Here is a 25567-nt window from a genome sequence, read left to right as displayed (position 1 = left end):
ACATATATTATAGTGGCCCCATTCGTGTCCGAGTTACGGAGAACGCCCACTGCCTAGAAACGGTGGTCCAGTTTTGACCACAATGTTCTCAGCTTCACATGTCCGGGTAGCTGTTTTATCATTTCCTTCCACAGAATGAAAGAATATCGTGGGTAGACATCAGTAGGGCTTTTGTGGTTTTCTGTGGCAAGCTCTGCGTGCTCTGCATTCACCACTAAACGATACTATTGCCCGTGCTAAGAATCATAAAAGCCAATGTCCTTTGGAGCGCGGTTAAAGCTGTAATTAAACTGTCATCAGTCCCTAACAAGCAGCTGTAGATTAAATGTCATACAATTTCTCAAAAAATCGATGTAATGAAGACTATACGTCGAAATGAGATGAAAGTATAAAGGAAGGATTTCCTGGTTAAATTGTTGCGTTTAGAGAATTGAGGAAATAGGTAAGTACATAAAATGCGTCATGCAAACTAACTGTAGAAGCAAACTAAACATTACGACTTTTCAAGTCATTATCAATATTTTCCCCATTGTAAGTGAAGGTTTTGGTGTTATTAACATCTTTAGTCACACGTAATTTGTTTCTCGATTGAATATTCCATGACTAATTGACGTGCAAGAGAACTAACTAACGCTGTAAATTTGTAATAGGTTAAGTTTCACGGAGAAATTTGAATTTTTCAAGGATGACGTTGCAAGTTGCATATGAGGCTTTGTTGATAGCATCCGCAGTTCGTTTCTGTACAGAAGGTGTTTGTGTAACGGAACATGATAGAAATAACTGTCAAATTGAAATGAAAATTCTCTAGATTTTACAGTCGCAGCATTAGACAGCTGCTCCACTGGAAAGTGTAAATCAACATGAATAGTTCAGATGATGTCGTTACTCAACTACACTGTTGGAAAGACAACATTATATCAAAGTTAGCTACCGATGTATAGCTGGCCTGGGTCAGTAAGAGAAAAGAAAGAATACTTTTGACAGTGTATGGGAACTCCATTTGATTAACACAAACATTTGATAAGTTACAATAAAATTTATAACCATCGAACCTCAAACTTAACCTGAAGAATAATTCATAATTCTGCCAAGACAATGATCCTGAGCGTACTGCCCTGAATATGTGGTTTTTAACTGCTGATAAATATCCTCGAAATATCTCCTTAATTAGACACAATAACACGCCGAATAAATACTAATTCAGAAGTCAAACAACAAAAATCAGCGTTATACCTACAAAAAATTCTTTTTTACAAAAAAAAAAAAAAAAAAAAAAAAAAAAAAAATTGTAGGTATAACGCTGATTTTTGTTGTTTGACTTCTGAATTAGTATCTGCTTAATGTTAAGATTTAAACTTTATTAAACATATTTGGCAAGAAATTAAATATAAGCTTTAAAACAAATTATCTCTTTAAAACAGATATTTAAACTAATAATGTAGAAAGAATGAGAAAAAAGTAGGCTAGATGTACTACTTAAAAAATCTCGTTGAATCTTTAAAAAAGGTTTAACAATAATTTAAAAGCTGGTAATAATTGCACAAACAGATTATTATTTGATAGAATAATAAATGGGAGTCACTTTTGCGACATGGTTTTAAAGTAACCTATCATTTGTATAAGTTCCTATAGTGCTGTCCTGGCTAGAGTAATTTGCAATTTCCATCGCACTTTCAACACATCAGCATGCAAACTGTTCACAAATTGCTCAGTTCCTGAAATGTTGCCACGCTTGGAACCAGAGGCCAATCATCATTAGTGTTGGTACGTCTGATACCTCGCTCGGTTTATTCGTGATAACTACAAATGAAATGCTTCCCGAGTGTAATGCGCTTTATACACCCGCCAACTCTGTTGAAGACGCATTCAGGAAGGTACTGAAGCTTTCACCGCGTTATCAGGTTCGTATACATCCGAATAAACTCACAAGCAAGCGTAAAACCATAGATCAGATGCACCTTTTTACTTACTTTTAAGATTTGTTTCCTGTTTTCACCCTGTTCATGTTCCATCCTTTCTTGTGTTTCGTGTCGTCACTACCGCAGCAGAAAAGCTCTTCCGACCATGCATTGCTAGATGATTTTTCATCATCTGGGTGTACACTATCCCTCCTGAAAGTTTGTAACCGATTTGCTGAAACATCCTGTATTTAGTTTAGACAATACTTTGCAACACCTCTTGCAATAATAACAATGCTAATTTAAAAAAAAAATTAAAATTATCTTCAGTTCTGTAGACAAAAACAAAATATGGAAATTAAAGAGTATACGTTAGGTACTTATGGAAAATAGAAACATGAAAATTAAAGAGAATACTAATAGCAAATATGAAAATTGAAGAGAATGCTTTAGGTACTTATGGAAAATGACAATGGGAAAATTAAAGGAATACTCCAGGTACTTATGGGAAAGAGAATATTCCAGGTATTTATTGAAAATAGCACGTTCACCCAGTCAACTAACATACTGCCAAAATTTTGTCTGTGCACTGTGTATGCGTGCGCTATGCTCTATCAGAAGAAAACGTAAAAATTCATACGTAACAGGAAGTTCGTGGTCAGTAATAAGAATACGTTTTGTTGGTCATTTCTGGGGCAAGACACAAATTGGGAATTACTGCTTTAAATAAAATATAAAACTGGATGTTCCTTTTTGTTGCTATGAATGGAAGATGGCCTTCAATTCCGCAACAGTAACTAAAATTTATTATCTGAAACTTACACCTCCATGCAGAAAGAAAAACTCCATGCCTCCATCAGAATCCAAAGTTACTATTGCCAGAAGGGTAAAACGAAAGTCTGATCGTCTCATAAATCAAAAGTTTGTATTTCAATCGAAAACGAAAGAGGAATTACCTGATAGTTTCTGAGTAATGTTAACTATTGTCTGCAGCTAAACATGTCATAAAAAGTGAAACATTTGAGATACTTTTACACACTGTCTTAAGTCAAATATAATTTGTAAGAATTTAAAAGAATTATCACTAGCTATTTATTTATTTACTTTTTTAACTTGATGTGTGTTTTACAATAACTGGTGATAATTTTGTTCCCCGCTGGTGAAAAGCCAGACACTTTTTAACTAAAAAGTCCGGCGAAAAAGGAGATTTTCTAAGCGGATTTCAGGACAAACATTTTACTAGTTTACTAGCAGTAAGTAAAATTTCAAACTTCGAAAACAATGTGTTAAGAAAGATTATATCGAGAATTTTTTAATTTCATTTCTTGAAAATGATGCTTTTTGAGAATGAGTATCAAGTAAGTTTACTTTCAAAAGTAATCCTCTATCCCCCTCTGAATAAACAAGTCATCCAGGTTTTGAAACTCACCTCACTCCAACATGTGAGTTTTCTCTAAACGAAGGGTTTCCTTTTTCCTTGTTAGTTAGAATTTTGAAACTTTCCTAGAAAATTCTTTTTAAATTCTCTTCACTATGCAACACTCACAGCAAATTCTTTGCTCTGACTTACATAATCACATTTCTTTACTGCTGATAATTCTTGGTTGTTCACTGAAATATTTTTTTTAACAATTTTTCTTATTGCACTAAAATTTATCACCGAATCTTTTTAAATTAGATTAATAGCCCTTTTACTTTAGAAAACATGTTGAATGTACGCGTCAAATACCATTTCAGGGGGGACACTGAAAAGTATAATTCTTTGTGTCAGACACCTGAACTCACACATAATTCAAATTCATATAACTGAAAAAGGTGATAGAAGTAAAAACTTTAATGTGACCAAACATTAAAGATACTAAACTACTGAAACCAGCTGTCGAAAAAACTCATAAATCAAGTTTAACGAAAGAAAGTTTTTATTTTTTTCAATACTGTTTTTCAGAATCTAAAGTTATTTACCGGTACAGTTACTGCCACATATGTAAAGGGCAAAAAAAAAAAAAAAGAAAAAAAAAATCAGTTAAGCTAATTTATAATTGATGAGTGGGAGGTAAAAGAACAAGCACTTTCCTAATGGCAAATGAATAGAAATTTAAGTGGTAAGTTTAATAATGGAGATTCTATTTAGATTTCATAATACTCCTTCGTGTTTTAAAATGACACAAAATTCAATTTTAGAGGAATTTAGTTTTATGAAAAATCTCTCAGTATTTCAAAGTGATTAACACTTTGTTCCTTTTTATCAAGAAGTAAAAATATTGAAATTGAGAAGACCTATGTTACCTCCCCCCCCCCACACACACTGACGCGGAGAATTATTTTCATGACACCGGTATCAACTTAGCTTAATTTAGCATTTTGCTTAACTTTGCATACTTTGCAAAGACAATAGGTGTTTTTTGAAACCAGGAGAGATGTAAAATGAGCAATGCCCTCCCCGGGACTCGAACCACGAACCTCTCAAATACGCGCTGATTGTGCTGTTAAGAGGGCAGGAGAACTACCTTATACAATAATTAGTGGGTTTCTCCTTCCATGTATTATTTTTGCCTTCCATGCATCATTCGAATTTCTGAGAATAAACAGTCCATGAAACTAACATCAATCTGAAGTTTAATGTTGCCAACTTTATATTTTGAATTTGAGTAATTTTCTTGATACGTTATTGCTAATGTCCAGCAGATTTATGAAGAGTTGTCAATTTTTGCTTCTTAACGGGTATTTTTATATACTCCCCTCTTTCCTGTGCTATTGTTCATTTGTTTATTTATTTTGTTCGCGCAATAACTTACTTGTGTTGGCCTCGTGGTACACTTTGTGGAACACGAGGAGTTGAATTATGGTTAATAAAAGAAAGTACTTAAAAGAGATTTATGTAAAAATAATGAAATATTTCCATTCAAGGGAAAAATAAAAAAAAAATGTTTCATCATCAAAATCAAATTTTGTTTTGGTTATTCAAAATAATGCTAAGTGAAATCAAAAGTATTATCATATTATCTGGTGTGTTATAAAAATATAAACTATTATATAAACATAGATTATAAAAATATGGGTGCTACTCTTATATGCGCCCTAAGATCACCAAATGTGGCGATATGTGTTCTGCGCTGGTTTTTGGCTTGATTGCGTGTTGTATGGCAACCCTTTTGTCGTTGAAAACTTTTGCTGGAGTTGTTTAATTGCTCGTTGGTTCGTGTCGTGCGTGTTTTGAAATGGCCTATGTTGCAATGAGAGACGGGGTTGCAAGAGGGTCTGGGAGATTATTTTTAGTGGCTGTGCATGATAGAAGTAAGGAAACGCTGATGCGGTGTATTAAAAAGTGGATTGAGCCTTGTATAACTATTTTTTCGGATGGCTGGAAATCTTACAAGGATTTAGGAAAAGAAGGTTTTGAACATTTATTTGTGAGCCATAGTATGAATTTTGTGGATAGCGAGTCTGGCTATTATATAAATACCATAGAGAGTACGTGGCAGCCTGTTAAAGCTACGTTCTGCTGTCCGAAGAAGCATCCATTATGTTAAGTGCATTTTATTTTATTGTTTTTATTTTGTAGAATGTTATGTTCATTGTTTTTTACTATAAATTTCTGTTGTTATTGCTGTTTTTTGAATTATTTGTAATTTATTTTAGTTATTTTAGTTTATTTTGTTGATTTGTGCGTAATGCCTAGATTGTGCAATTCGTAGATGCTAAGTTTAAACAGAAAGCTGTGTACATGGTATTCTTTGAAATTAATTGTTGTTAATTTATTAAAACGAGGTGTGCGTAGTTCGTAGATTCCTTCGCTGCCTAGATTGTGCAATTCGTAGATGTGTTTTTAAGTTATAACATATCGCTGTGTACATGAATTTTTGTCAAATATTTTTGGTTAGAAACTTCACGTTTTTGCTATCTAAATTTTTTTTGTTTTTGTTTCGGATTTCTAGCTTAAATTGTGTGTTGAAAACCTGGTTTTTGCATGTGCGAAAATCGCGTTTTTGGAGACATTTTAGGCTTAAATTTTGAAATGTAGACAAAAAATTAGATAGTAATATGGCACCGTGGAGTTTCTCGCCAAAAGTATTTGGCGCCAAGTGAGGGTGTATACAAGAGTAGTTCCAAAATATGAATTATTTTCTCATGTTATAAAATCTTTGTATTTAACTACTTAACTACTAACTGCTCAGCTTTAGAAGCTACCTCTAAGTTTTGGCAAGTTATCGCCTTTCCTAAATTCTTGCTGTGGACACAAGACAATTCAAAAGGTTTAACATAAAACTTTTTTCTACACAGTTTGTGGAAACTCAGCTGAAAATAATACAAAACGAATTGTAAATACCTTGTGAGCAGCGGTTTGCTGGAACTCTACATTAAGTTGGGTTACAGCTCCAGCAACTCTACGCGAAACTGCTACATTAAATCGGACAGACATAGCAGAACTAACTGTCAGCACTTGCCAAACGTTACAAAGTCAGGCTTTCAAGTCTTCTCAGAATTAACAGCTTTTTTGACAAGAAGCAACAGTAGTAGTTGAACTTCTGTTGCGAATCGAATGTAAGAAATGTTCTCCTTGGTAGTGTAACTAGAAGTGCGTAGTTGACTGCGTCTCTTGCTTCTCCTCATCCGCTGTTAAAGGGAGGGAGAATGTAAAGAATTATCGGATTCTCCATGCTGTCGTGATGTAAGTAGTTAGCACGTCCATTAGTTAAAGATCCATGCTTTAAATGCCAGAGAGATAACAGTTGATTTCTTACGTTTCCCCCACCGACAAAACTTATAGGCCTCTACGAAAAGTTGTTATATTTCTTAAATACCATATTAGGTTGAAACTTTAAAGCAAAAGCCATCGGAATATTCCTTGTTTCGTTTTTACATAGAAATCAATTAAAGAAATAGCTTCGACAGATTCGGCACGTGAAGAAAGCTGCTGAACCTCCTTCTTTGTTTTGAAAAGAAACGAAAATATCAAAATTTCCCACGAAATGGAGATTTCACATAGAATGTTAAAAGTCAAGCATTTAACAAAGAAAGCCAAAAAATCTCCGAGAAAAAAAGTTTTTTTTTCTTATAATTACGCCTTTTTAATGCATACAATGCAATGTAACTTTTGTTCATATCGCTAGACCAGTCGGCAACCAAGAAAGCAGATCTAAACTCCAGGAAATGAATTCTCAGATTTTTTTTTTTGCCATTTACCCATTGTAAAACGTGCTGATGAAAGGTTTTAACCTTTAACCTATTTTCCCAAATGATTATTCTTCTTTATTTGGTTTTTCCTTTATCTCAAATGACATAAAGAAAAACCAGGTTTTTCTATAAGAGAATTCCGATCGGCCGACGAAAATTTCTCGAGAATTTTGTTTCAGTAATCAGAAATGTATAATAAAATGAGAAAAAGTGCGGTGTTCTTTGATAAAACACATCAATCCGGCTTAGTTTCTTGTAAAAAATTAGTGTGATTGATTTCACCTTAGTGATGTATTTCTGAGTAAAAGAGTTCTAACTTTTCCATTGATAACACGGAAAAACCTTATAGTAGCCGGATTTCGTTTCTCGAAATAATTACATTCACCCGAAATAAATTCGATCGAAATTTCGAAGCATCACTGACCTATTCATGTTACCTAGCAGCAAACCATTTGCTACGTTATGTCATGTAATACGGTAGACGCTTTTAAAAAGCGTGAAAACAGAGACCCTGGTATTATATTTTTAATTTTATTAAAAATGATTAAAAGTAGAAATGAAATCGGAACAGAAAGAAATGGAATTTATTATTTTTATTCAATCTTTTATATACTTAAAAATAAAAAACACTCTCTTTTTTAGGGGAAGAGGCAGGTATACCATGCTATGTAGCCAATAAAGAGCATCAGAATTACTGAGTTGAATATTCGGGGGGGGGGAATCTTAAAGCTTTCAGATTTCATATTACTCCCAAAGGGCCGTTTTTTTATTTACACATACACGTTTCGGAGACATTTGGGATAATGACCCTTTGGGCTAAAAATATTTAAAAACAGCATACCTTCAGAATTTCCTACAGACAATCTCCCGCGCTGCAGATAAAAATGTTTTTTCCGTACAGTGTTCCCATTGTTCGCTTCGAAATCGTTGAGATTGCTAATCGGAAATTCGTTAAAGTTTCACAAACTATAAAAGAGACAATGGAAACACTATACGGAAAAAAACATTTTTATCTGCAGCGCGGGAGATTGTCTGTAGGAAAAACAAACTTCAAATTCAGAACTCGGGCTTCTAGGTTCCCCTATTCGGTTGAACTACGTTATTCAAAATTTGATGATGGCTCTAGGTACCGCTGTTTTTACAATGCGAGAAAAATACATACATTCACGCAGATTCTTCATTATCTAATTTCTTTAAATATAATACAAGGCGATGATATTTGGTGGCAACAATCTGAAAAGTGAAACGTACATTTATAGTGAAGCTACGCAAAATGCCGTTTCGAGAATAATAGCCTTTCTGTGTTAAACGCCCCTTTGGGCAAATTATGAAAAAAAATTCTTTGCTCTTAATATAAGTTATGAAAGCAAAATTAGTGTTCTAGATTTTTTGAATGCAAGTAACCGGTTTTACTTTACAGAAATTAAAATTTCAGACGTTCAAAGAAATTTGTTTAATTTCACATACTTAGCGTTTTACATAAAATAAAAAAAAATCATCTCCTAGTATTTAAGTTTTTCAATCTAAGGTATTCTTCTGCTCAAAATAAGAATGAAAAACACGATTTCTCACTTTCAGTATAAAAGTGAAAATTAGTTAAATTTATTCCGCATCGTACCGATTCAGTATAATTCGTTATAATGAGAGAAAGTACAAAGACACTCAAAATTCTTAAGTATCTAGCTGAAAAAAATCGCTCGGGCACTAGTGGGATAAGTCCACTGGTAATTCAGTTAGGGTTTAAATCTTTAAAAAAGAGCTTAGTGTTTTCTTGGTTTTTCCACGCATGGTATGCATTTGAGCCTGCTTTCCTAAAAAGCCCTCTAAGAAAGCATCCCTTCTTTTAGACACATAGTCTTCTTGTGTTTTGATATGATAGATTAAATAAACGCGAAGAAACGTCTAGATGAAGAAACGAAAACCAGTTCGTCTAAAATATCAATTCAGGTAACTCTCTCCTGTTTTGATGTAAGAAATTTAGAAAAACGAACGTCTAGGTATTAAAAGAACATTTTCGCTTGCCTAAGGCTTTTAGAGAAATTGAGACACTTTGCAAATATTTTTGGATATCCTTCGTAGTTTTTCAAATGTGAACTGTAATTTTTACATCTCAAAATATTCTTTAATTAACAAGAACTATACTTGAACGAAAAGAAGACCTCACGTAAGATAAGTAATGTTTAAGTAGTTACGTAAGTTGAGTAATTTAGCTCAGGCCCCTGTTGATGCACTCATACTTAAACGAATAGTTCGTATTGCATTCCTATAATTTCACCTCAATTTTTATTTTAATTTTAATCTTACATTCTGTAGAAAAGAGATACTTATTTAAATATTCACACTGCGTCGGGGAGGAATTCAAGATTTCCCGGTGAACTCTTATAATTAAATAATTTAGAAAGATCCATCAGTTAAATTTGGATAACAGAAACGCAGTGGATTTCAAGGAAGAGGGGCTCAATTGAGTCTGATGTACCTCCTCTTGATAACGTTATATCATATTTGATTCCCTTCCTCTTCCTATGTATTTATTTTATGTGGTTTTCATATTTTAGGGAATTTTGCATTTTACATTTCCTTAATTTTGACTTTTGCTTAATTGTATATATTTATAGGGAATTTTAAAATTTAATGCTACTGATTTTCACTTCTTTTGGGTCTTTGTCAAAATGGTTCTAAATTGCTCACTTCTTATATATATATGCTGTTATATATAGTTCAGAGTGTATATATAAGTAAATAAATATATCAGTAAACACATAAAGTGAGAAATTTAGAAGTAATTTTTAACAAAGACCAAAATATAATTTTTAACAAAGACCAAAAAATCAAATAATCGTATAAACCCAAAAAATTGAATTCTAATTATGAAATAATATATATATATATATATATAATACATACATTATTACATATATATATATATATATATATCAAGCAAGGTAGTAATTACAATACTGAATGACCAATTTGGTCTAGAAAACATCTTGCGCAATATGATGCAAAATAAGTAAATTAGAAATTGTAGTAAGCTCGCCTAAAAGTTACCAGGAGCTGTTGCTCCAAAAAGTTCAACACGTTTTAAAAAATATATATGTATATATATATATATATATATGTAAGATAAAATTATATGAATCAAAATTATAATATAACTATAAACATTAAGTCTTCCTCTGTGTTCTAAAATCGTAATAACTTCTCTGCATTGCGTCATTTCTAGATCACTCTATGGCCCGCGCAGCTCTGATGACGTAATAATTGGGAACTGAAACTGCCTTTGTAAACTTAAACTTTTCTCTTCGCCGTGCTTCCATCCTTCATAACTACGCACTTCAGCTCTTGCTCTCTACTGGGCTAAGATGTAATTTCGCCGGCTTGCTTTCTATCTAAACAATATCAAAAATGTAAATCTTCTGTGGAAAGGCACGACTAGAGTGCCAAATGATTGTGGCCACAAATATCAGTTGCAAATAAAAATGGAATTAAAACTGCCTCGACTGCGAATTTCTTTAGATATTACCAAGTTAGCATTACTAGCATACTACGCAATCAAAATCTTCATCAATATGGGTCTAATCACGCATCTACAGTGTTCCGTATTTTCCTTGTGCTTTTATTATGACATATATGTATATCTAATAATTACATAGTATTATTATTAGCAGAGAAAATTAATTCTCTTCTGTATTCTAAAAATAGTAACTTCTATTTGCACTGAGCCATTTCGAGAAAAATAAATTAAAGCATTCAAGAGTATTATGTTTCTAAAACACATTCATTTTTCATTATTTAAAAGACTATAATCTCTTAATAGTTTTGAGGGTGCGTTTCCATTTAAGAGATATGCTCGGCGAGCATTGTTGACCTTTTGTGCAGCAGCTAATAGCCAAACCCATGCTGTAGATAGAAAGCAGTACTTAGCCGAAAAAAATCAGAACTTAAGATTTTCATGAACACTAGTGCCATCCCATAAATTACCAGCGGATTTATGTTTCTAAAATAAACTAAAACAGAACAATTAATTCATTTATTTTAATTTAATTATTGTTTTTGAAGAAAGGAAGATATCTTCTTAACTCATGTCGCTCGAAATTTTCTTTTGAAATCTTTGCCAGATAAAACATAAAATTTTACCCGTTGTTCAAATTAATATTAGTTTATATATGCTATATACATATGTATACTTGGAAGTTTATTAAGCAACATAAAAAACTGTTTATTTATGGTGGCTTACCAGAAATATTTACCAAAATCTTATCTTTTCCCAGTTTCTAAATTTTTGCAATATTTAGTTAAGCGCGTTAAAAAAGAGACATAATAGTAACTTGACGTATTTTATGTTTATATCACGGTTCATGAAAGTATTATTCATATGCTATTTCAGTCTTTGGATATAAATAGTGCATTCGTTCTCAGAAGTTTTGCTGAGTAAGATGTCTACGTCTCAAAAGTACACAAGAAAGTCTGCAAATTAATTTTCACCAATAAAAACAAAATAATCAGCTCAAAAAAGTATAGTATGTTTTGTATATACTTGGATAATTATCTAGAAACTTCGAACTATATAGAAATCAAATGTTTAGCATTTAATGCAATTTTTGACAGCATTTAGGTGCATTCTTGCGATGCCTATCTAACATATAATTTTCAATATCTCAAAGTATTTATTCAGTTTATATCACGGTTCATGAAAGTATTATTCATATGCTATTTCAGTCTTTGGATATAAATAGTGCATTCGTTCTCAGACGTTTTGCTGAGTAAGATGTCTACGTCTCAAAAGTACACAAGAAAGTCTGCAAATTAATTTTCACCAATAAAAACAAAATAATCAGCTCAAAAAAGTATAGTATGTTTTGTATATACTTGGATAATTATCTAGGATCTTCGAACTATATAGAAATCAAATGTTTAGCATTTAATGCAATTTTTGACAGCATTTAGGTGCATTCTTGCGATGCCTATCTAACATATAATTTTCAATATCTCAAAGTATTTATTCAGTGTAGGCCATTTTTCACAGTGCTCAAATAGAAATTAATGATGCTTTTCGTATATTCATTTGAAAACCTATGAAACACTTCTATATTTCTATGCATCAACACTAGCCGATTCTTTCAACTGCCTATTTTAGCTGAAGCAATATTATTCATAATGCATAACAAATTATTCATATTTTCATATATTCCTCAGCAATATCATTCATAGATTCCTTACATCATATTGCATCAACATTTTAGCATAATAATATTCATATCTTCCATAGCATAATACTGTTTATCCATTCCTTAGTATTATAATTCATATTTAATTCCAGAGGCTACGCGTGGTAAAACAACAAATTCATGTGGAGCATTCCTTCTAAGGAAGTTAAAAAATTACATAATTATTACGTAAGGTGATCAAATATGAACGAGCCTTTATTGGCTGAGCGTCTATATGTGTATTTGCATGCGTTTGGGCAGTCGTTAGATGTGGCTGCCTAAAGTAAGGTAACCATACCAGCTGGCTTGTCCCAAGCTTTATTTAGTAGCCCTTATGAGGAGTCAGAGGAGTGTGCCCGTCTCTATTGCGCAAAGCCTATTTATAAAGTTCTTTATCTGTGAAAACGTGACACCAGCCGAAATTTACCGCAAACTACATGCCCAGTTTGAGGAAGTTCCCATTCCATAATCAAGAGAAGCGTTTTTGCATGAACTCTTTACCTGTGATTAGACGTGGGTGCATCATTACACCTCCCAATTAAAGCCTCCAAGCACGAAGTGAGAAGGAAACTTTATGAAAGCCAAAACTTGATTTTGCCTGCGGGGAAAGTGTTGGCCACGATTTTTGGGGACTGGAGGGGGTCCTACTGATGGATTTCTTACACGTACATCAGACCAACAATGCAACTTACTACTGCGGCATCTTCGATCAAGTGTCGGCGCATCTTGCATCAAGGCTTCGGTGTCGATGCAAAAGACGAGTCCTGCCCATTCGCCAGGTTTTGATCCTCCACGACAACGCCAGGTCCCACACAACAAGTATAACGCAGCAGAAACTGATGGAAATGCCCTGAAAAACGTTTAATCATCTATCCACCTTATAGTCCAGACTTATCGCCATGCGATTTTCACATGTTAAACCCCCTCAAAATAGCGCTTGGAGGAAAGCGATTAGAGACCAACGATCCAGTGAAAACATTCGTGAGCAAATGGTTAGACTTCAACTTACTTACAACTTCATTCTACGGGAATGGAATGAAAAAATTTCCAAAACATTGGGAAAAATGTATCATAAAAAGAGGAGATTATTTAGAAACATAATTTGTAGAAATATAGATGTTTCCTGTTAACTAACGTTCGTTTAAATAAAAGACTCATTTATATTTGATTCACCCTCGTAAAAACCAAATTTTTATTCATCCAACTGCAAGGAAAATCCGAATCTTTGTGTAATTAGGTAATCAACATGAATATAAATAAGCCCACTCGTTAGGTAACTTTTTCTTTTTCTCTTTTCAAATCTTCTTGATGAAACTCATTCGCTAAAGTTATTTTACTCAAAAATAAATATCTTTGTCTTTGAAATTATTACGATTTTCTTCTTTAATTTAATTTAATTTTGTTTAATTAATATAATTTAATTTTAATAATAATTTAATTAATAATAATTTAATTTTGTTTAATTAATATATTTTGTATAATTAATAGCATTCTACGGAACATACACTTAACCTAAAAACAATGTTCCTTATTTCGTTTTAATGTTTTACTAATTATTACTTTGTTAAATTATTCAATTTAGAATTTATATGACATCGTAAAATTAAAAGTAATGATTTATTAATTATTACTTTTGAATTTTTGTCAGAAGATATTGAATGATTGAACTGTTAAAGCAAACTGTGATCTAAATATGAATTTCTTTTTCATATATCTATATTTATCGTTCGATAAAAAAGCAGAATTGCCTCGAAGAGAAACATTTAATTCTTAGGAACAGCAAAAGTCACCAGGAGAATAATTCATTTACGCAAAACACACACCTTTATTTTATACTATATGATGCAATAAATGGAAGTTAAGAAAGGTAAACATTTTTAGCATTTAACTTTTAAAAAACCTTTTTTTTTACATCAGCATTTCTCATCCTGTGTAAGACATCTTCCATGAAAGGACTACCTCCTGAAATCTAGGGAGGAATAAGAAAAGTTGCAATTTTTCATTCATAAAGTAGAATATAGTGGAATGAATGTGAATGAGAATTAAATCACTCAGCACCTGTACATAAATGTGAAAGCTGCCAAAAGAAAAGTAATTCAGAAAAAGAGTGATCTTCAAATTCTTTTAATTTCTCTAAGCTTTCCTTGGCAAATCTAAAGTAAACGACGTAGGTTGGTAGCGTGAAGTTGGCGACGTTAATCGCATTCTTGGCGAAATGTCAGAAAGCTCAATTTCTCTTAGATAGCGATAACTGTATATTTATGGCAGATAACCGGTGGTGTACATACAGAAATCTGCCATAACAACCATCTGCTTTCATCAGTCTGGCATTTCAAATGCATTGTAATGCATAAAAAACTGAACTAAAGATTGGACAGTAGAGTTTTTGTCCCGTGAAAATATTTTCGGACCAACTTTAGTGGTTGTAAGCATTGATTTGTACGGAAGTTTCAGACTTTATGCGCGTGGGTTAAACTTCCCGCTGGGTTCAGCTCAGATAGTTTAGAGATGAATGAACGGTTAAGAGAGAAAAATTTCAAGTTACAATGGTTCAAGATCATATAGCATAATAAAACATGTTTTTCTAACTTTCTTAAGAAAGCATACTTATATTGAATAAACATTTGGACTATAAGCAGAGAATAATTGCATTATTCGAATTGATATACAAATAATCAAATAACAGACAAGCATGAAAGAAATTTAGTAGCAAAAAATGTTCCCTATCTTAAAAAGGTAATAACATACGTATTTAATTTAAGAAAATAGTACATTATTTCATTGCAATGGTATTTTATTGCATATCCAAAGAAACAGAGAATAGTTCTAGGTAAATAGTATATTTCACTGGGGGTCCTGCAACAAGCTGACCACTTGTTCAGGGCATATGCTTACGCACCCCGGGGCCCACGGTCAAGAAAGCAGATTTTCGGGCACTGCAGGCCCGGCCATGTTTCGCCACTGCGTTTAGTTTCTTTAAATACTATATTTTGAAGAAGTAGTATATTTGTTGCTGTTGCTGTTTATGCTCACTTGTCTGGCGCAGTCAACCCAAGCCCACGAAATTCTTCGTGTCAAAGGAGCGCATGATTATGCCTGTCGTTAGCAACAACCTTGAGCACCTAACAGGTGAGAGGGCGATTTGGATCACTTCCGCCTCCAATTTTGATGGAGAGCACCCCGGGGGAACGGGTCCGACTGTCTCCCACTCCTCTACCCTTCCACCAAAAAACACGAGGACTTCCGGCTCGCCGCATATTTAGAGTGACGCCATGCCGCACCGACATTACACATTTACAAACATCCCTGCCTTCTCCGGGATTCAAACCTGGGCCCTTCGGCACGACAGTCAGCGACGCTAAGTTGGGGGGCAATATTATATTTTGAATACAAAATTTAAATTAGGGCGTAAGTTAAACTGAATAAACAAATAAAAAATCACAATTATCACTATTTATGTGTTGCACAATTGCGATGCATCATAACCCACCAGGGACAGAGTAGGTAAGACTACTGAATACTATAGTTGATTTCTGGTTCTTTTCCTTGCGATTGGGACCATAAGCGGCCGAGCGGTAAAATCGCTGAACACTGGTAGTTCGGTACGAAGCTCGAATCTCGCAAACGGGCTGGTTGCATGGGCGTTTTTGTGGTTTTCTCCATGTGCAACGTGTATACGAGGCAGTTTCCCTTAGAAAGTTTTCCACTAAGGCATCCCTCCCCTTATGAAGGTAGCCTTCGAGGCTTTGCCATAATCAAATAAAAACAAAACAAACCTCGCTATTGCGTTGATAGTACAGGTCGTCATAGATTTTCCCTATATATAATATGAATACTCCAGTGTCCCCTTGAATGTCTCGCACGAAAGTGTTTTAAATTGATAGTACTCGATGCTTTAGTATAATCAGTTAATCAACAAACCATAATTACCAATGATATTACAAAAAGTGTAATGTTAGTTGTGTAACATCACTTTATATCAAATTATTAATCAATGTTTTTAATCATCATTATTAATCTTATTACGAATCATCATTACGAATCATCATTATTAATGATATTACAAAAAGCATAAATGCAATATTTGTGAGAAATTATAGATTCCTATAGCTAATCTTTCCTGTGTCAATAAAAAAAATGCAATATAAATGCTTTATTTACTGCATTTATACTTTTGTAATATCATTTGTAAGTATTTTTGTTCTGATATAAAATGGTTTTAAAAATGCATTTCCTGAAAATGCATCAAAAGTAACAATATAAACAAAAATTATTACTGTTTCCAAAGGTTTAAAGAAAGCTTTCCTTTTTTCAAGGAAGGCAGAATCAGATTAACCATTTAATGAAGGCAAAATGCACAGGAGTTATTTGCTTATTTGGTGTTTCAGTTTTGAATGACAGCACCTCAGAAGATGTGTAATTAGTGGCACAGTTGTCTATTTTTTACAACTAAAAACGTAATAATTCTAGATATACGTATTTATCGTATACACTGACTACCAATAAGTATTTGGACACCTGTGATAGAAAAGAAAAACTAACTTCATTCAAAATAAATAGTTGGTAGAGCCTCCACGAGAGGTAATTACAGCGTGGACCCTCCGGGGAATACTTTCCACAAGTCTTTGTATGACAGCTAGTGGTATTTTCTTCCACTCGGCTTGGAGAAGATATAGAAGTTCCTTCACCGATTTTGCAAGGGTAGTGCACCCCTGAATTCGGCGATGCAACTCATCCAAGAGGTTCTCGATAGGGTTCAGGTCTGGACTGTGGGCAGACCAGTCCATTCGATGAACTCCATTGGCACCATACCAAGCCTTGCTTAACGTCAAAACAAGACAACTGGCATTGTCGTCCTGAAAGTAACTGGGGTCGAACCCGTAAAACTGCCAAAACGTAGGAAGCACATTGTCATCCAAAATAGTGCAGTAGGCATCGGAGTTGAGCTTACCATGAATGGGGACCAAGGGTCCCAGCCCATACCAGGAGAAACACCCCCAGACCATAATTCCACCTTCGCCGAACTTGATTGTTAGTACAATGCATTCTGGCAGGAGACGTTCTCCAGGTAGACGCTAGACCCAGACCCTGCCATCCGAATGGTAAAGGGGGAACCTTGATTCGTCACTCCAAAGAACCCGTTTCCATTGATCTACGGTCCAATTTCGATGTGCTTTGCACCACATTAACCGAGCAGCGTGGTTGGACTTTGTAATCAAAAGCTTATGGGCAGCAGCACGACCATGAAAACCAAGCAGATATGCTTCCTTATGTATTCATTGAAACAATACTCCCGGATGCCTGTTGAAACTCCTCGCGGATGAGGGCTATCGGTTGTGTGCGGTTCTTCCGAATTTCTCTGAACAGCACTCGTCGGTCTCTATCCCCCAGTTTCGTTGGTCTGCCGACTCGGGGCACATTCCGACAATCACCCCTCACCTTCCACTTCTTAATCACATAGGCCACTGTCGATATTGGGTACTTCAGATCGCTAGATATGTCTCTTAAGGATCGGCCACATTTGTGATACCCGATAATTATACCTTTCTCGAAATCAGAGAGCTCCGAACTGCGAGGCCTCTTGCATGCGACTAAAGCCGATGCTGTTTCCTACACGATATATACCGGCGGAGTCAGCGGCGTACCTTGGGACCGCAGATATCGTCATTTGCATAGGTGTCCAAATACTTATTGGTAGTCAGTGTATATGGTCTATTGGTCTGTCTTCATCGTAATACAAATGTGCTTTTAATAATGAATTTAGAATGATAAAATTTACGTAGTCTAGAAAACCTTTGTCATATATTTGCTCCCAATTTCTTTTCTTTTATTATTATTATTTTTTTTTGACAGAACGTATACATTTTTTTCGCTTACAAATAAATAGCGCTATTTTGCAAATATTGCATTCATTATTTGGAATATTTTTTTTTTAATATTCTGTCCCTTTATTTTTTTCAGATGCATTTACTCTGAAGGCTTGTAGTAAGTAAGTACTAAATATAGTGAGAGAAGCTCCTTGCAATTTCTATTGAAAATGTGTATTATATTTCATGACTGAGTTAAAAGAGAATAAAGGTGAACGAATAACGCATGTATGGTAATCAAATAATGATTGACATTGACTACCAAGCTGCTGAAATGATTACAGCTAAAATGCTGACAGAAAAATAGAGTGGTGTGGCTTTTACGCAAATAAAATATATATATGAAATATGGTCAACTAAAACTACTCTGTGCCCGAAAGAAATTAATTAACTTATTTCATTTCTTTTTACAAAATTATCAGATGCTTCTTTACATCTCAAACCTGTTCGAGTACCGATCCTCCTTGATCCTAGTTACGTTCTCTAACTTTTGTGAATTTCAATATGCGGCTGTTACTGACGTTAAATTTGGTCACCCGTGGTATATAGCAAAAGGGACTAAAAGAAATCTAATAGATTAAGTCAGCTATTTTTATTATTAAATGTTAACAGGAAGTTTATATGCGTCTTTTTCTATAATATTGAATCAACATGTAATCAGTATGAAGAGTATTATAAAGTCCTAAAGTCCTAAGACTCGAATATATCAGTTTTACATAGTGGTCCCCAAATTAGCAAAGTCGTCTCACCTTCAGGTACAAATGGTTGAAACTGTTACGTATTTTAATGTAGAGAAAGTAATATTCGAATGATCAATGGCGATAACACAACACAGGCCTAGTGTTTTTAAATATGAATGCCCACAGTTTAATCATATCATGTGTTCATGCATTCTGTATTAGTAAAAATTCAAGAAGTATATCTGAACACATACATTTGGATTTTAATTGGAAGTTATTAATACAAAGCAGCGCAAACTTGAAATTAGAAATCGATAAAAACACTGTAAGCGTTACCAGGAAGTAAAATAACAACTTATTGCTATGATCTAATTTCCTCCGGTATGTAAACCGAAAATCGGTCTTCGACATTTCATGAGACAACTTCTGAATAGTTCAACAGTTTTGTTTACTAAGGGATGATGTTTAAGTGCATTCGTGTTTTTTGACTGCGCAAGTTGAATATTCGCAATGTGTTACAAGCTCTATAATGGCGCAGAGAATAAAACTCGCTTTTAGACAAGATAAGCGCATAAAGTTTTGCGTATTTCCCAAGAAATCCATTTGCATATCATTTAATTACCTGAACGTCTGACTCAATAAACAAGTTCTTCAGCATCTACTTCACTAGGCAGTAAACTCATTACTTTCAAATGTATTTTCCAAAGCATTTCTCTAAAAAAAAATCAGTTAGTGTTGAATTCTTTCTAGGATTCATATGCAAAATCTCCTGCATGAACGAATCTCGACATATGAGAATCAGGGATTCATTTCATTTTTTGTACTAACATCCGGGTCTTACCTCATTTCTTTGCTGTACTAATTCGACAAGATAAATGCTGTCCCTAATGATAATTTGATTACGCAAAGCATACGAGGGCTACGTGCCTTAGGGAAGGGATGTCCTCGGGAAGGACCTTCTAAGAGAGGCTAGTTCTTATACATGTTACACATGGGAAAAGAAACGAAAACTCCTATGCAGCCATCCCGTCCGCCGGGATTCGAACCACGCACCGAACTACTAGTGTTCAGCGACTTCACCGCCCGTCCGCTGATGGGTCTCTAAAATGACTGAGGCCTATTCTGAAAAGATATTTTCTGAAAAATGTCTTAACCACACTTCATGCGATATGATTAATTATTATTTAGTCCTGATTTATCCATTTTTAATGTTTGAACTCAGTACAATATTTTCATTTCCCCTTCTAAATGCAAGATAACAAGAATTTTTAATTTTCTTGAAATAAAAGATGAAACAACTCTTCCTTAATGCTTCTGTATGCTTTGTTGCTGGGATAAGAATTGCAACACTGCATTCAAGATTATTTTATTTAAATTCTTTGGTGATTTAAATTTTTTTTTTTAGATATTAGAAACTTTTAACTCCTTGTGCACTCCCCCAATATAATACATGGCTTACAAAGGTAAGTTAAAAAAATACGAACGAAACAGCACGAAATAAAATTTACAAATTCACGGATGAAGGTAAAAATAAATATACAGAAGGAAGAGGGTGCGTTTTTTGAATAAACTTATGGAAAATGCTTAAAGAATGTAACTGGGAAAAGAGTTCTTTTCTTCCTTGAGTAAGCTTTGGGTAGTAGAACAACAAATGTTTTACATCTTACAGTTTCCCGAAACCACAGGAACACAAGTCTATATAAGTAATCCAGATCTCTTCAAATATAAATTGCAATTATTGTGCCCAGTTAGGAATTAGGTAATTTCAAAATTGCAGTAAAAGTGTTTATTACTAAGTCTTTGAAGAACAGAAGGGGAAAATAATTTAGTCAGAGAGGCAGTAGAAAATTTGTATGTAATTCATTCCTCTTAAAACCCTCTAATCGGCAAAGCCGTATATATACGGCTTAGAATAGTTTTTGTGATATCTGTAAGAACGTAAATATACGTGCATATTAAAATATGTTAAAGAAATTAAGGCAATATATTAAAAGCACACAAATCCAGGTATAAAATGCCAGGAGAAATTTTACTTAAAATCAAGAAAATAATTTTTCTCATAATAGTTTTGTAAAATTTGTGCTTCCTTAGCGAAAACCGTGGACGGTCAGAGGATCTTAAGAATTGTTTTATTCCAACTTTGCTTCTTGAAGAAGGACTTAAGTAGTGTCAATGAGGTGTTATCTGAAACTCTGTAGCTTGTTTAGCCAACCAATCTGCCTTTTCATTTCCTAGATTGCCAGTGTAGCCTCGTACATGAGAGATGATAACATCAACACTTTTATTACTAAACTCTTTGAGAATCTGATGAGAAATAACAATTTATTTATTACAAGAGAATATAAAGATGAAAGAGAATCAGTACAAGTGAGAAAGTTACAACTTAACGAACAATGATTAGATATCCATTTAACTGATGCATTATGCACAGTAATTCGGCGTAATAAACACTGCATTCATTGAGAATTCTAAATATTTTTTTTTCTAGTGTAGAACCAGGATGAAAAATGACATAAGCTAGTCCAACTCGATTAATCTGCCATCTGTATAACACACAACTGGGAAATTATCTTCAACAGAATTGTAGTATACTATAGCTGGAACTGGAAAACGATAGAGAAAGGACGAAAAAGATCTTCAAACAAAACTTTAGTATCGAACATAAGTTTACTCATATTATGTTTAAATTCTTTGTCATGTAAAATGGGACGTTAAATCGGGAGGGGGGTGCAATTGCTGAACAGGTTTCGTAGTTAATTGTTCTGCAGCCTCGCACACCTCTTAGTAAAGTTCTTTGAATTTCGTTGAAGAGTTTGGAAATGATAAATCGAGAGCATGCTATTGCATTTACCTAAGTTTATAAGGTATTTCTCCCACTTTCCTAGCGTGCCTTCGTGGTGTAGTGGTTCTGCACGCTGAGCCGGTATTTCAGAGGTCCGTGGTTCGATTCCCGGCGAAAGCGGTTGCTATTTTGCATCTTTCTTGCTTCCAAAAAAATCATAATGTCTCTACAATGGCGTCCGAACTAAAAGGGTGTTGGAAGAGGTGTCTCCACACCCAGGATTTGGCGATTGGGTCCCTAAAAACCCCAGTCGCCCTTTAAAAAGGGAAGTATGTAAGATATTTCTCCCACTTTCCTAGCATGCCTTCGTGGTGTGGTGGCTCTACACGCTGAGCGGGTATTCCAGAGGTCCGTGGTTCGATTCCCGGAGAAGGCGATTGCTGATTTTTCATCTTGCCTACTTCCAAAAAAATCCTAGTGTTTCTACAAGTTAAGATTTTAGGTACGGTGAACATAGCAGAATATAGAAAGGTTATTTATATATTTTTTTAATTTCAGACTTCAAATCAGGATAACGTTTTCTATTTACTATTACTACATCACTTAAAATCATTAAGAATCTGAGAAATATCTTGATGCATTTTATTAAAGCCATGCAAACACTTTTACCATTTAAAATGCATTGTTCGGGAAAATCTAGTCTTCTATTCTTTATTTCTTTTACCTAAAAAGATATTGCCATGGTAACGGGCTGTCAAGACAACTGTGTTGTCGATCTAACCATAATTTACCTATTACAAAGAATATGAATTATAAGGGGAAAAGTTTCTTTCTTTTGATTGTGTTACGTAGCTTAAGATTTATTTTATATGTAAAATATTTATATGAGTGCTTATTACTTTTCAGAACATAATTTTCTAGTTTTTCTGTGTCACTGGGCATTATCAGCAGTCTAAATAAGAAACTGGAAATAGGTTTTAGAATTTACATAGTTGTAAGCAAATAGAAAATTCGGTTTTTTCACAAAGGACTGAAAGATTTACTCATACGGTAAATCTTTCAGTCCTTTGTGAAATTCGTATTTTTAGAATGATCTTTTTTACTTCTTAAAAACTCGTGTAGCCCTTTGGAAAATAATCTATCGCTTTTTAATTATTATGTGACGACCTGTAAGTCTAGTTTATTTGGGCTTATTAGATTCAATATAATGAAAATTGAAACATGCCAATGTGCAAGCGAGATTTGTAATTGTGCTCAGATATAAGCTATATATTTAATGAAACGACTAGATATAATAGAGGATCTTATACTCATCAATTGAGCACAGCTATAGTTTAAATCCTCATTCTTACTGGCGATAAACTTTCATCTTATTTTAACATAAAGGATAAAATATTTAACATAAAGGATTAAATTAAGTAGTCTTCTTTATTACCTCTAGTATTGAACCAAATATAAGAGGAATTTTCCTTCTTAAAATGCTATTCCAAATCTTATGTATCGTAAGCTCTTAGCCTAAAACTTAAAAGTTAAATTTTGTATTAAAATATAGTTTTAGCATAGTTTAAAAATAATTATACTTCAAGGTATGTCACTATGGCAATTTAATTATTTCTTTTCAAAAATACTCTCAGCATTTTAACCTCTTGCATGTTGAAGCTATCTCGTCCGTATGTCTTTTTACTTTCTTAAAAGACACTTAAAAAGTGCAGAAACATTTTGAATCGTCTCATATTTGGGCCAATATCGTAATTTTGCCATCTTTTGAGCTGTTAGTACGAATTACCTTGATCTTGGACTTTTTTTTATTTTTAACTGTCCAAAAGCGATATTTATTTCATAACTGTGACTGATGGAATTCGATTGCTAAACTTTGCAGACTTTCCGATTCGAAGTATTGATTCTTTTCCATATGTCATTTTCCAGGAAAACAAGACCCTTTGCGCAGAATAATCTAGTTTAAGTGCGCACTAGCTGTCTTTCCAGGTAATGTTTGATTCTAGGCGGAAGACTTTACATGAGCGTGCACATTTGTAATTTGAAAACTTTAAACGTTCCTGAAATTTTACTAGAAATGTTTTCTTCGGAATTTTACTGGAAAATATAAACGATTCCCAAGTTCTGGATATGTATTAAATCACAAAAAAACATCTAGGGATTAAATGACATGTTTGAGAATCAGAAGAAATGAAGTTTTACTTTCCCGAAATTCTGGCACATAAAATTTTTTCTTCTATTCTGATAAGTAATATGAATACATGAGATCACAAAGCACTTTCTTATTGATCGAGATGTTTACGAATCGCATATTTGAATATTATTGTTTTATAAATTAGTTATCGAATCTAATAATTTTTTAAATAAATTAATGACTTTTCAATGATGTGGGTAAAAGTAATGCTAAAACACACTTTTAATAGGATGTTTGTGCATTGAATTTCATTTTGTCTTTGATAATATGTACTTTTCAATATTTCTGTATACGAGAATATTTTGGTCGGAAGTCCATCATTTTCTACGAAGTTGGATAAATTATGCTCAAATAAGAAACTAATACTGAATTTGCATTCCGCATTATGACGTGAGGGAATAATTTTGCAATGTAAGTAATGCATGGATGGCGATAGTTGTAGCATATGAAGGTCGGTTCTTTTTGCTGTCAAACGGGCCTACGCCAGTTACTAATAGAGAAGTAACTAACACGGGAAGTTTAGATAAAAGAAATTTTGCTGCTTAATAACAAGCCATTCCATAACTCATGTCTTTTTTTTTTTTAAGAAGGTTTAGAAAAGATAAAAAATAAGAAAGAGTCAACTGCATGTTCCCTCCATCTGAGTCAAGAGCACTCTTTTAACGCTATAAAAGTTGCTAAGCTTAGACACGATTCTAAGATCCTTAAAATGGTAATGGACAGCTGATGATGGCGAATTAACCTCTTCTGTCAACTCTCCAATAAATATATATGAATTTCTTTCAGTAAAAGTTTTCAACACACTATTATCAAAAAAAAAAAAAAAAAGACACGACGCCCACAGCGTCTGGTACCTTTTAGCGTCAGGTACCACAGCGTCAGGCCCGCCTTGTCGAAATTTACAGATTCATCGTTGGCACTTAAAGATATTCAAAACACTTTTACCACAAACTTCCTCCCAATTTTTACAGAATTTGCCGTATTTTCTTTTTCCGTTTTTCAACGCTCTTAAAACATGATAGGTCAGATGTCATCTTCTGTGACCACTGCTTTCATGAGGGATAAGAAAACAACAAATCGGTACGCGCATGCTTGCAAACCAGAATTTATCTTGACGCTGTATTTGCTCAGTGGTATTATATATACTACCGGGAAAATTCTTTGTTTAAACATGTTATATCAGGTCTTGTCTGAAAGCGCATATTACTTATGAGATTCCCTGAAAAATAACAGTAGACCTACAGGCCTACAAGTGGCTGAGAGAATAAAGCTGCTGAATGCTTTCAGTTCTGTTCTCTGAAAACGGGTTAGAATTTTACCAATACCATATGAATAATAATATTTTCCTGTGAATAATGTGAAAGCGAACAAGACTCCTTTAGAAATTTCTCCATGGTGGCGTATCTCCTAAACACATAACATTTGGAGGTTTTGCCATAATCATTTCACAAAACACCTACAATCTTTGTTGATGTAATTGCTAAGTTTTACGTTCCAAGGTTCATGTTTCAGTGTTTTCAAATTTCAAAAGATTAAACGACAAAAATAGCCTTAAAGACATTTGTCAAACTCTCTCGCATCTGGAAGTAAAGTTTAATATTTATTTATTTTGCATTTCGTTCAAGAAATTATATCTTACTATTTAAGTTCAATCAGTTCCAATTGGGTGATTGCGAAACACGTGTCGCAGCTCCGAGAAAAAGATTTTGAGGAGTTTAGCGATCAGTATCTGCTTTAAGGAAATCCCAAACAGATTAATAATTCATT

The 25567-nt window shown here is 33.8% G+C and overlaps 1 long non-coding RNA gene across 1 annotated transcript in view; it reads left to right on the top strand.

The window, feature by feature from the left end:
- LOC118185155 (uncharacterized) overlaps positions 1-25567 on the top strand; it is an 88350-nt gene that overhangs the window by 13329 nt on the left and 49454 nt on the right. Inside the window, exon 2 of the long non-coding RNA XR_004757551.2 lies at positions 18242-18269. This is a non-coding gene — a long non-coding RNA (uncharacterized LOC118185155). The remainder of the gene's footprint in view (positions 1-18241; positions 18270-25567) is intronic.

This window comes from Stegodyphus dumicola, chromosome X2, assembly GCF_044657685.1.
Source record: "Stegodyphus dumicola isolate Sdum_Otavi_A_Nest chromosome X2, ASM4465768v1".
Taxonomy (NCBI): domain Eukaryota; kingdom Metazoa; phylum Arthropoda; class Arachnida; order Araneae; family Eresidae; genus Stegodyphus; species Stegodyphus dumicola.
The sequence above is the reverse complement of the archived record's forward strand: the minus strand, read 5'-3'. Positions and strand labels throughout refer to the sequence as shown.